Below are 10,351 nucleotides of genomic sequence, written 5' to 3'. Positions count from 1 at the left end.
TATGCTATTTGACTATTATTAGAGAGCGGAACTCCCTTATGTTGAGTTAATGTTATAAATTTGTGTTATAAAATTTTGGTGTGAGGTTCTATTTTTAGGAAAAGTTTAGCCAATTTTTTTTAAAAGATTGGTTATTTATAACTTTTATAAAAAGCATTGTAAAGTTGTTTAATTATATTAATTATGTATCCAAATATTAGAAATTTGAGTTTTTTTTTGAGTTAAGGCTTTTACAATATGGGATTTTATTCTTATATTTCATGTCGATCACGCTTGATTTTCAAGATGTGACATCCTCTTTTGAATAAATACTTAAGATTCTTATAAAAAAATACTTAAAATTAATTGCATATTTTGATGCTAATAGGCGGCAACAAACTAATATAATCAATTATAAATGCAAATTTTTTTGCTAGTGTAACATTAAAAAAATTAAACTAAGATATTAAAATAAATTAGGAATTAATTGGGATTATTGTAGGGTTAATTATGAAGAATTTATTTTTTAAGTTTTATTTATATTTTTATAAATAGATTAGGTTAGGTGAAATTAAAGTAAATTATTGAATATATATTTCTAACTTAATATGTTATAAATATCTTAATATCATAAAGATTTTATTTAAATAAAACACCTAAATTTAATTCAACCTTTTAAATTCTGAAAAGTCCAGGCGTGTGTGTATAGGATGGGATTTAAGGGAAGAAAGAGGAAATAAATAAATTAATGGGTTTTGATATATATATATATATATATATGATAAGAGAGATGAAAAGTAAAAAAATAAAATAAAAGGGGATCAGATTGTATTAACATGGGTCACGTGTGACTCATGTGACCCCACCTAATATATATTGGGTGGTGGTTCTCTAGTTCTTCCCTATCCCTTTGAAACAGAGCGTTTGCAAAACGTTCACGAGGGGGACAATTTCAAAGCTTAGGTTAAATTTTTTAAGACTGGATAAATTTTGACATATTTTTTTGAGTTTATTTCTTCATTTTATTTTTAAAATTTTGACAGTGGAAGATTTGAGATTTTTTATAAATTTGCATTTCTGGTTATTTTTTACAATGAGGGAAGTTTTAGATGCTATAGATAAATGAAATAGAGTTATTGAGAATATATTTTTGTTGCTAGGACAATGGGTATGAATTAGTTGGGTATTTTCTCCAAATTTTTTGTTGATTTAAACAAAACATAGGTGAGAAATAGGTAATATGAGGATTATATTAGTTATTAATGTGTTTAGTTAGGCTCATTAGAATAAAGCTAACATAACTATTAGATAACAATGTTATATAATAAACTAGATTCTTACTCCCGTGCACTATACGCGATAGTGCTAACTCAATGTACAAACTTCAAGTATCATCTTCATCTTATGTGAGATGTGCATAGAATATTGCTAACTTAATGTATAATCTTTCAGTCAAATTTTAGCATTATATTAGATGTATATTGTTAAAAATCATACAACAACATTGGCTTATTGTTCTCATTTTTTCTGCTTCCTTTCGTTACAGAAGGTATATAAAATAAAAAAAGGCTACCTCAAATGCTTTCGATAGATATGTTTTTAAAAACGAAAATGTCTTATGCATGCATACAAGGAAGGACATTAATCAAGTATAGTAGAAAATCATCAATATAAGTACAAAAATGTATATAGTACCACTAAATTAGCATACAATGCTAATGATTTGACAAGACATCTATTCCAAGTTTTGAAAAACCTCACGATAGACAACATTGTTGATAACATTTTTTGGTATGTTCTGATTGTCGTGAATCGATATCTTTAACCCTTCCATTTTTTTTTTTAACTCTAGATAATGCCACATATAGTTGTCCATGAGTAAGCATTGGTCTTGGTAGATACAAACAGACATGTTGTAAAAACTGGCCTTGACTTTTATTGATTGTCATTGCATTCGGAATGGTAATCTATTGTCGAAGGGATTCATATCCATTCTATGAATAAGGACTTTCTAATTACGGTGAGAACCATTTAGTGTTATAGCTTCGACAACAGTTCCTCCTAGTTGGGAGATACGAAGTCTAGTACTATTACATAACCCTAATGCTTGGTCTACATTGTGCATTAACATTACTGGTGCTCCTACCTTAAGTGTCAACTTATCGCAGGGGAGGCATGAGCTTTCAATAGTGTTCAAAAACTCTATAATATATAAGTCATCAAATGTATCTGTATTTTGCATTGATTTGCATATAGAGTCTGAGCTATAATAATCCACTAGTTCTCCTAGTAGTAGATTACACATGAAATCATTAACATGCTTCATGCATTCCACAATTGGTGCTAGGGTTGCTCGATCATTGAAGTATGCTTGATTGTTGAGATTTTCTATTAAGTTTGGATATGTAGAAGAGACAATCGCATGTATCGAATTTGTGTAGTTAATAATCAACAATTCATGAGGTATTTCAATTTGGGATGTGCCTTCAATAGGAACTGGCAAATTACAATCCCCAACATCCAGGAGCCACTTTGAAAATTGTTGTAACTTAGCTTTATCAATAGAATTTTGGATGAAGATAGCCTCATATTTTTACTTAGGTGGTAAATCTTACATTCATCCCATAAGTATGAAGCATTAATAGTAGAATTGACAATGTCACCTCTTCTGCCTTTAGGAATAGCAGGTAAAGTTTGACGAAAATCACCAACTGTCATGATGCATTTGTCACCAAAGATCTCATCACAATGCATTATATCTTTCAATGAATGATCAAAAGCTTCTATGCAATGTTTTTTAATCATAGGTGCTTTATCCCTTATAATCAATTTTATTTTTATATGTAACTCAGCTAATAGAGACTTGTGTCTAATGTTGCACATTGAATCCTCATTGATGTCAATGGATATGGCAAATCTAGAATGAGTAGTTCTGCTAGATGGTAGTAGTGTAGCTGTGTGATATCACTTGAGGCAACTGTCAAAACAATCTTGCCTCTAGTATGCAGATATGATGTCAATGCATTCCATAGATATGTTTCACCTATACCACCATATCCATATACAAAATAAAATCGTCCACATGCTTTATCTGTTGAACATATGATGTTGTCAAAGATTGTCTTCTACTCATTATTTAATGAATTTATTAGGTTCTCTACTTCTTTAATCAAAGTTGAATGATGAAAATTTAACTCTTGCAAGATAAGATGATTTGTCATATCTGTAGGTGAAGTTTCATTTGGTATAGATAGTGATGAAAAGTCTAAAAAGCTCTTACCATTTTATTGCAATAACTTTTGAATGTCAAGGAGTGCAGCTTGTTCTTTTTCCTCAATTGAAATGGCAATGCCTGTCATGATATTATAATGAAGTTAACAAAAGAATTGAATATATTTCGTAAACATGAAAATCATCTTATCTCATATTGTTGGCATTCAAGCTCAATTGCCTTTGTATTTGCAAATTACTTTCCATTAGTTGTTTCATCAAATCTTCAAAATTATTCTCTTTGGTAGAATGCTTTAGGTTTAGCTCTTGCTCATTAACCCACTTGGATTGATGTGCATTGGATATCCATGGTTGAGAAGTAGGCTCATGCAAATCATTAACTTGCCTATATGGATAGTGATCTACACAAGTTCGGGTACTTCCATACGGATGATATGAGAATAAAAGCTTGCATTGGAGAGTGGATTGTAGTGTTAATGGAGTGAATATGAAGGTACCTGTTCAACACCATGAGCTTGATCATAAGCATGGAAGAAAAACAAGTAATTTCATAAGGCAAAACATTCTAATCCATCATGCATTTAATACCACAAACAACACTAAAAAATTGGAAGAAACAACTAAAACAAACAAAGAAAAAGCTAAAAACCTGAAACTGAGAAAATAAAGAAAAAAAACCCTAAAAATTAGGGGAAAAAACCAAAAATTCAAATCAAGTCAAACAACCACCAAAGCTTAAAAATAGGTATTAAAAAACATTAATTAACACATCCAAAGTCTCAGCATAACAAAGGAAAGGTCAGAAAAATTCAAAAAAAAACTGGAAAAAACTGGAAAAAAAAGAAAAATTCAAAGAAAATTAAAAAAAATTAAAGGAAAATTTGGGGAAAAAAAAACCTTGAAAACGGCTGAATGTGGCAAAAATAACCCACATTTGGTACGTCAAGGTACCAAAATTGATTAGCACATCAAAAACTTTGGAATACCGAACATAAAAATTTTATGGGAAAAAAATAGAACAATTTCTAGAAACAGGATATTTAAGCAAAATCAATGGAAATGCAAAATGTAAAAGACCAAAACAAGATAAAAATGCATGAAAATGCAAGTGAAATGCATGAAAACACTTAGGAACTCCAAGGACAAACCATTGTTCCCCAACAACAGTGCTAAAATTGATGGATGTCTAAATCGTGTCGGCACTCAATTAAATTAAGATTGACTTAATATAATACAGGCTAAACCTAAATCATTCTTTCTAAGGAGTAATTTAGGGGTTAATCTTAAGTTAATTCTAGATATTTAAGAACTAATAAAAAAAATCTAAAACTACATGCTAGATTTTTACACTAAAACTATCTAAATAGATGCTAACGCTCGAGTCTAACAACTAAATTCTATTATGCAATGCATGAATTCTAAATTATGATTTGGGGGGTTTTGTTTCAAGAAAAAATGAAATGAAAGCTAAAGAAATTAATTAAGTAAAAAAAAGGAATAATTGACCACAAATTAAGAAAATTTGATTCAAATGTGGTAAAGGGGAGAACTTTGGACATCACATGAAATTAACTTTCCTAACTTAGTTCAATTAGTTAGACCAAAAGGAAATAATAGGAGTGAAATTAATAAATTCAAATATCCAATTAAAGTAAAGAGAACCTGTAAGTACAAAGTCTAATGCTTAATCTACTAGAAAATTCATAGTAAACTAAATGTTATAATTATGAATTAGGCAAATTAAATTCATTAAAAACAATAATGATTAATTCAAAATAAATCTAGAAAAAATATTTAAATTATCTAATTGAACAATTAGATAAATTACCAACTCAATTGATCAATCAAGAGTTAGAAGAAACAACTCAAATTTATAACAAACACCACAATGACAATTAAATTAATAATAAGAACTCAATCATTAATTTAATTGACAAAGCAAGGGTATATAAACATAAATTTCAGAAATTCATTCAATGCAAAATCGATCCAAATATTAATTCAATTCAAGATTCAAAATATTTACAATCTCTAATTAGATTATACTCAAACATTACAACTTAAAATCATTTAAAATTAAATAATCTTAAGTTCTTGAATTAAAAAGATAAATTAAAAATCACTGTCCAATGATCTTCAAGTGCAAATCCTAGGTTCTAGCTTTCTTCATAGTCATTCTAAGTTGTCTCCCAATTTAGCTCAAGCTCCCATTAATTTTCTTCTTCCAATCTCCCACCAAGTCATGGTCAAGAGATTTATGGGAGTGAAGAGAGGTATGTGTCGTGAATGATTGTGAAGGAGAGGAGAATGGATGGTGTGGCTGAATGTGGAGTGGCTGAGTGGATGAGAAGTTGTCGGAAAATGAAATAAAAAAATTAAATGGGGGACTAAAGACTGGCCTGTGCGTCAAAGGAAGAAGTAAAGTTGATGAATGATGAAATGTGGGTGTGCTGTCGGTGACGGTGGATGGGAACGAAATTGGGGAGAAAAAAATGATGAGATGCCAGACGCTCCAGGCGAAAACCGAGAGAGGGCTCTGCAATTTCTTCTCGGCGGCTGAGTATATTGGTGAGAGGAAGAGAGGGTAGAAAACAATTGATTCAATAACTAGAAGAGATGGTAGAAAGCTTAAGAAAAATCACAATCATTAAATTCAAAAGAAGCTAAGAAAAAAGATGAAAAAAAAAAATATAAAAATTCTCTAATTTTTTTTAATAAAAAATGCTTATTGTACCTTTGATGAAGCTTAATAATTTCTTCCTTATTTTATTTTTCAGAGCTCTTAGATGCTCTTTTAATTTTTAAAATTCAATCTTTATCATTGAATTTCATTAATTTTATCTCCATAGCTAAAAAAATCAAATGCACCCATTAGTGTAGATTATGTCCAAAATAAATCTTATGTCTCATAAAATATTTTCAAATTAATTTTTTTAACAATTATAATTTTCTCACGAAATGGTCACAAACTCAAGCAATATATAATAATTTAAATTAAGCTCAATTAAAAATTAAAAAATTAAACCATTTTAAAAATAGAAAAATAAAATATTAACAATTTAAGTCCAAAATTTTTATAATTAAGTCAAAAATATATTTTTTTCTCAAAATTGGTTAACAATCTAAATAATATTTAATAAACTCAAATTAGCCCAAAATTATTATTAAAATGTATGAAAAATGTGAGATAAAATATATAAAATATATTATTCATCAGCACTTAATTAATTTTTTTTTAAAATAAAAAAATATTTTTCTTTTTGATTGATGACTTTTAAAATATAATAAAAAATATATTAATAATAATATAAAATAGGGAGTCATCAAGGTGCTTCATAGTTGCTCCTCTGAGTTTAGAGGAAATATTGAAGCGACGTATGTGATTGGAAGGAAATAATGAAAGCACGCGTGATATTGTTTGAAGGGAATAATGAGAGCAATATGTGTATTTGAAGCTATTTTATTTCCCCTCATTAACTTGTAAAAAATGAGAGTTTGCTTATTTTATTGTACATCACGTGGGCTTACCTTTAAAGAATCAACTTTGTCAGAAGTATTGTCAAGCCTCCTAAACACGTGAGAGAGAGGACTCTCCTTTTCTTTCTCTCCACTTCCCCCATCTCCACTCTTAATATTATTTTATTAAATAATTTTTTTAAAAGATAAAATTAGTGAAGGGTGGAGATGGGAGAAGTGGAGGGAAAAAAAAAAAAAAGGAGAGTCTCTCTTTCTCCCAAACACTACAATGAATAAAATTAAAAAGATGAGAAGAGGACAATTTATTTACTCCCATTGGGATCTTTTTATTTGAATAGGACAAATTTATTGCTTTTGCAAGGTTTTCTTTTCATTTTTTAAATTTTATTAACTTACCAAATTTGACAGGAATGAACAGGGGCGGATAGCTTGCTACATCTGATAAATAATATTTTTATTATTAGTATAAACTTCCGTTCCACACGGACTGACTTATATAGTTCTCACATAAAGGGGGAAAAAAGCTGAACTTATAAGCATAGAAGCCAATTTTCTATAGTAAATGCGTAATATTTGTAATATTTTGGTAAATAATTTTATTCTATAGTATTATGATCAATTTTTCATTAAGTGTAGCTTTAGTTTCAATTTTTTTAAATCTTACATCAATTACCATCGTATAAGTTATGAGTTTGATGACAATAATTATTTTCACAATAAAAGTGAATAAGAAATAATTAAATAAATATAATAAATGAAATATAATTAGTTTTGACAACAATTTTGTATGTTTTTGTAATTTGACATAAAGATAATTTGTTTATTTTATAACTATATCATTATCAACTTGAATGTTTGCTGCTCTAAAATGGAACCAGCTGCTTGATTAATGGGGTAAACCATAAGTGACTAAATATATGATATTGTTATAAATTACTCTTGCCTAATTGCAACTAAAAGATAAAAGGACAATGTTACACATTGTCATTAGGGAGAATTATAATTGAGTCCCACACAAGAAAATTAATTACTATAAGATTCATTGACAACTAAACTAAACTAAACTGTATTGATAATTGGTTGTATTGTCAATATAATTTAATTTAATTGTTAATAAACTTTAAAGTAATTAATTTTTTTTTTGTATGGAACTTTAATGTAATTCTCTCTTGTCATTAAACCTAACAACATAGTGCTAACATAATTTAAAATTACAAAGAAGTCCTTTATAATTAACTTTTCATATAACAAAGAGAAAGTAAAACCAACTATAACAGAATCCACCAACAGCTAAGTAATCTTTTTCCTTCTTAATTGTCCTTTTTGCGCGTGATTTGGAGAAGTTTGGAGTAGAGAAATCAGAAAGAGCCATGGAGTCATCTTCATAGGTTGTGCGCTTGATCTACTTCTTCTTTATACCTTTTGCAAAACTGGAGGAGACTAATTGAGAAATTGTTTCATCATCCTCATCTACATACGTATTCCTTGTCACTAAGTGGTGTAAAAAGAGATGCAGACAAATGATTGGATGGTTGTTGCAATTCAAACTCAGCGGAGCACACAACCTATAATTTATGAGTTAGTTAGTTAACATTGTTGATGGGATGTATACTTAACAGACATCACAAGCTTCAATTATTAAATAGAAGAAATAAAAAGTTCAAACTAATATAAGTATTATTGCCTCTTGTCATTCAATATTTTCCACGTGAGGTTCTTGAGAACACTCTTTCATGAATTTAGGTAACAGGTCTTGCTGCTCAGTGTACTGCAACATGCTTACACTTGAGTTCGGATATTCTTGTTGTAGTCATTTAATTTAAGCTTTAATAGCAATTTCTTGCCCACAGGTATTTCAACTTCTTCTGGGAATAAGAAAGGCATGTCTTCCTAAAAGTATGTGAGCAAATAGATAGGTATAATTTGAAAGTTCAAGTATACATTACCAACAAATTATAAATAAATAAAACTGTAAATAAACTAGTGTTAACATACCAATTCAAGTTTCTTTTTTAAAAGTGCTGCACAACTTCCAATCAACTAAGTTGCCAATGCGTTGAAGAAGACCACAGAAGCTATATTGGTGGCATCGAAGATTGAGTAGTGGACTTTCAGCCGGTAAAGTGAAGGCATATTGAAAAGTGACAAATGGGTTGTTTAAGTTAAATAGAAACATTATTACGTGACAAAACCACACATCATACTTTTATTCCAAGAAAGCAATTTTACGTACTTGGCTTCCTTGATCAAGACATTTATCTTATAGTGATCACAGTATTCGGTACCATTCTCATTCAAGGATACTAGACAAGTAGGACATCCTTCATAAATCCAATCATATTTGGTTTCCAACTTCTCAATCTCACAAGCTACAATAAAAGGATCCTCCTGATAGGATATAAATAATGAAATGGTTTAGTAAAAGACATTAAATTTATAATACAGTGACAAAAATAATAATAATTGATAATAAGATGTAATTTAATTTAACACCTTTTCTTGTTTGTTGATTTCAGAGACTGTAATCTTCTTCTTATTATAAAGCATTGCCTCCGAAGAAGGCTGTGATTGTTGAGTGCCAATGATTTGACTGAAAGTATGGAAAATGTGCGCTGGAGTTCCTTCAATTCTATAATCATGGAAGGGAAGACAACACCCCAAATAAAAATTTCAATCAGTTTTACAAAAATTTAATATATTAAAAAATTTATAAAATATAAAATAAGTACACAAGGGAGAACAGGGTACCTTTGTAGCATGTCTTCCACTTTTGGTATGTCAGGGTTGAAACTAATAAGGCATGAGAGAAGGAAATGTAAAATCTTTAGTTATTTAAAAAAAAAAAAAAAGACAAATAGGTGTAATATATGATAAAATGGAAGGTTAACCTTTCTTGCTTGCACATACAAAATGCATGACTACAATAATTGGGACCTCTGTGTGTGTCAGGTAATTGTTGTATGCAGCAGTTGCGCAGTCACCAAATAACACGCAATTAATACTTTATTGCTGTAAATGGAATAAAAAAAGTTTAGTGAATAATATGGCAACAATATGGTTGCTTCGACAGAAAGAGAAAGCATGTCAATCCTGTAAAGTATAATTACTTAATATCAGCAATCTCAAAAAGAAATATGCTTTGGGTCTCATTGTAGCTTTGGAACCCCTTAAGTGGGCCAACAGCTTTAAGAAATCCAATAACATCTATCATAACAAATGGGATTGATTAAACTTGAAAGGGAAATAAATGAAAGAAAAGAAATAGTTTAATGCTAGAAATTTTTTTTCATATGAATAAAAACATTATGGGGCGCCTTTCCATCAAGAATGTCTTCAATAGGGAAGAACTTGTATACATTTAAAGGTATATTAGCCTACTGTTCCCTAATAAATGTTTTTTTTATTTATGGAAAGTAGTTGTATATGGATGATCAACAGCTTTATAGGGTAACTTGTTTTTAGATATGGTGAAGTACATGAACCAATGGATATATCCCTCCGCCAGTGTTTCGAAAAAGAAAGGGATAATGTAATGCTCTTACTTAAACTTCGTAAATTATCAACTCTGATGTAATCAAGAGACTAACCTTATAGGGATTACCAATTTTTTCATAATTCACAAAGAAGAGAAACATGTTTACCAAAATTTCAAATGGAGGAAAAA

General features: G+C 29.4%; 1 long non-coding RNA gene across 1 annotated transcript; it reads right to left on the bottom strand.

The window, feature by feature from the left end:
* Positions 1-8,996: 8,996 nt before the first annotated feature.
* Positions 8,997-10,072, bottom strand: LOC129322122 (uncharacterized). Its single transcript, XR_008596184.1, has 4 exons — positions 9,576-10,072; positions 9,436-9,477; positions 9,181-9,316; positions 8,997-9,075 (listed from the first exon to the last, which is right to left on the bottom strand). It is a non-coding gene; the product is annotated as an uncharacterized LOC129322122 (long non-coding RNA).
* Between the last annotated feature and the right edge of the window lie 279 nt (positions 10,073-10,351).

This window comes from Prosopis cineraria, unplaced genomic scaffold, assembly GCF_029017545.1.
Source record: "Prosopis cineraria cultivar Desert tree isolate PC_DT_omini unplaced genomic scaffold, ASM2901754v1 PC10, whole genome shotgun sequence".
NCBI classification, from domain to species: domain Eukaryota; kingdom Viridiplantae; phylum Streptophyta; class Magnoliopsida; order Fabales; family Fabaceae; genus Prosopis; species Prosopis cineraria.
Note: the sequence above shows the minus strand (reverse complement) of the source record. Positions and strands in the feature narration are given on the sequence as shown.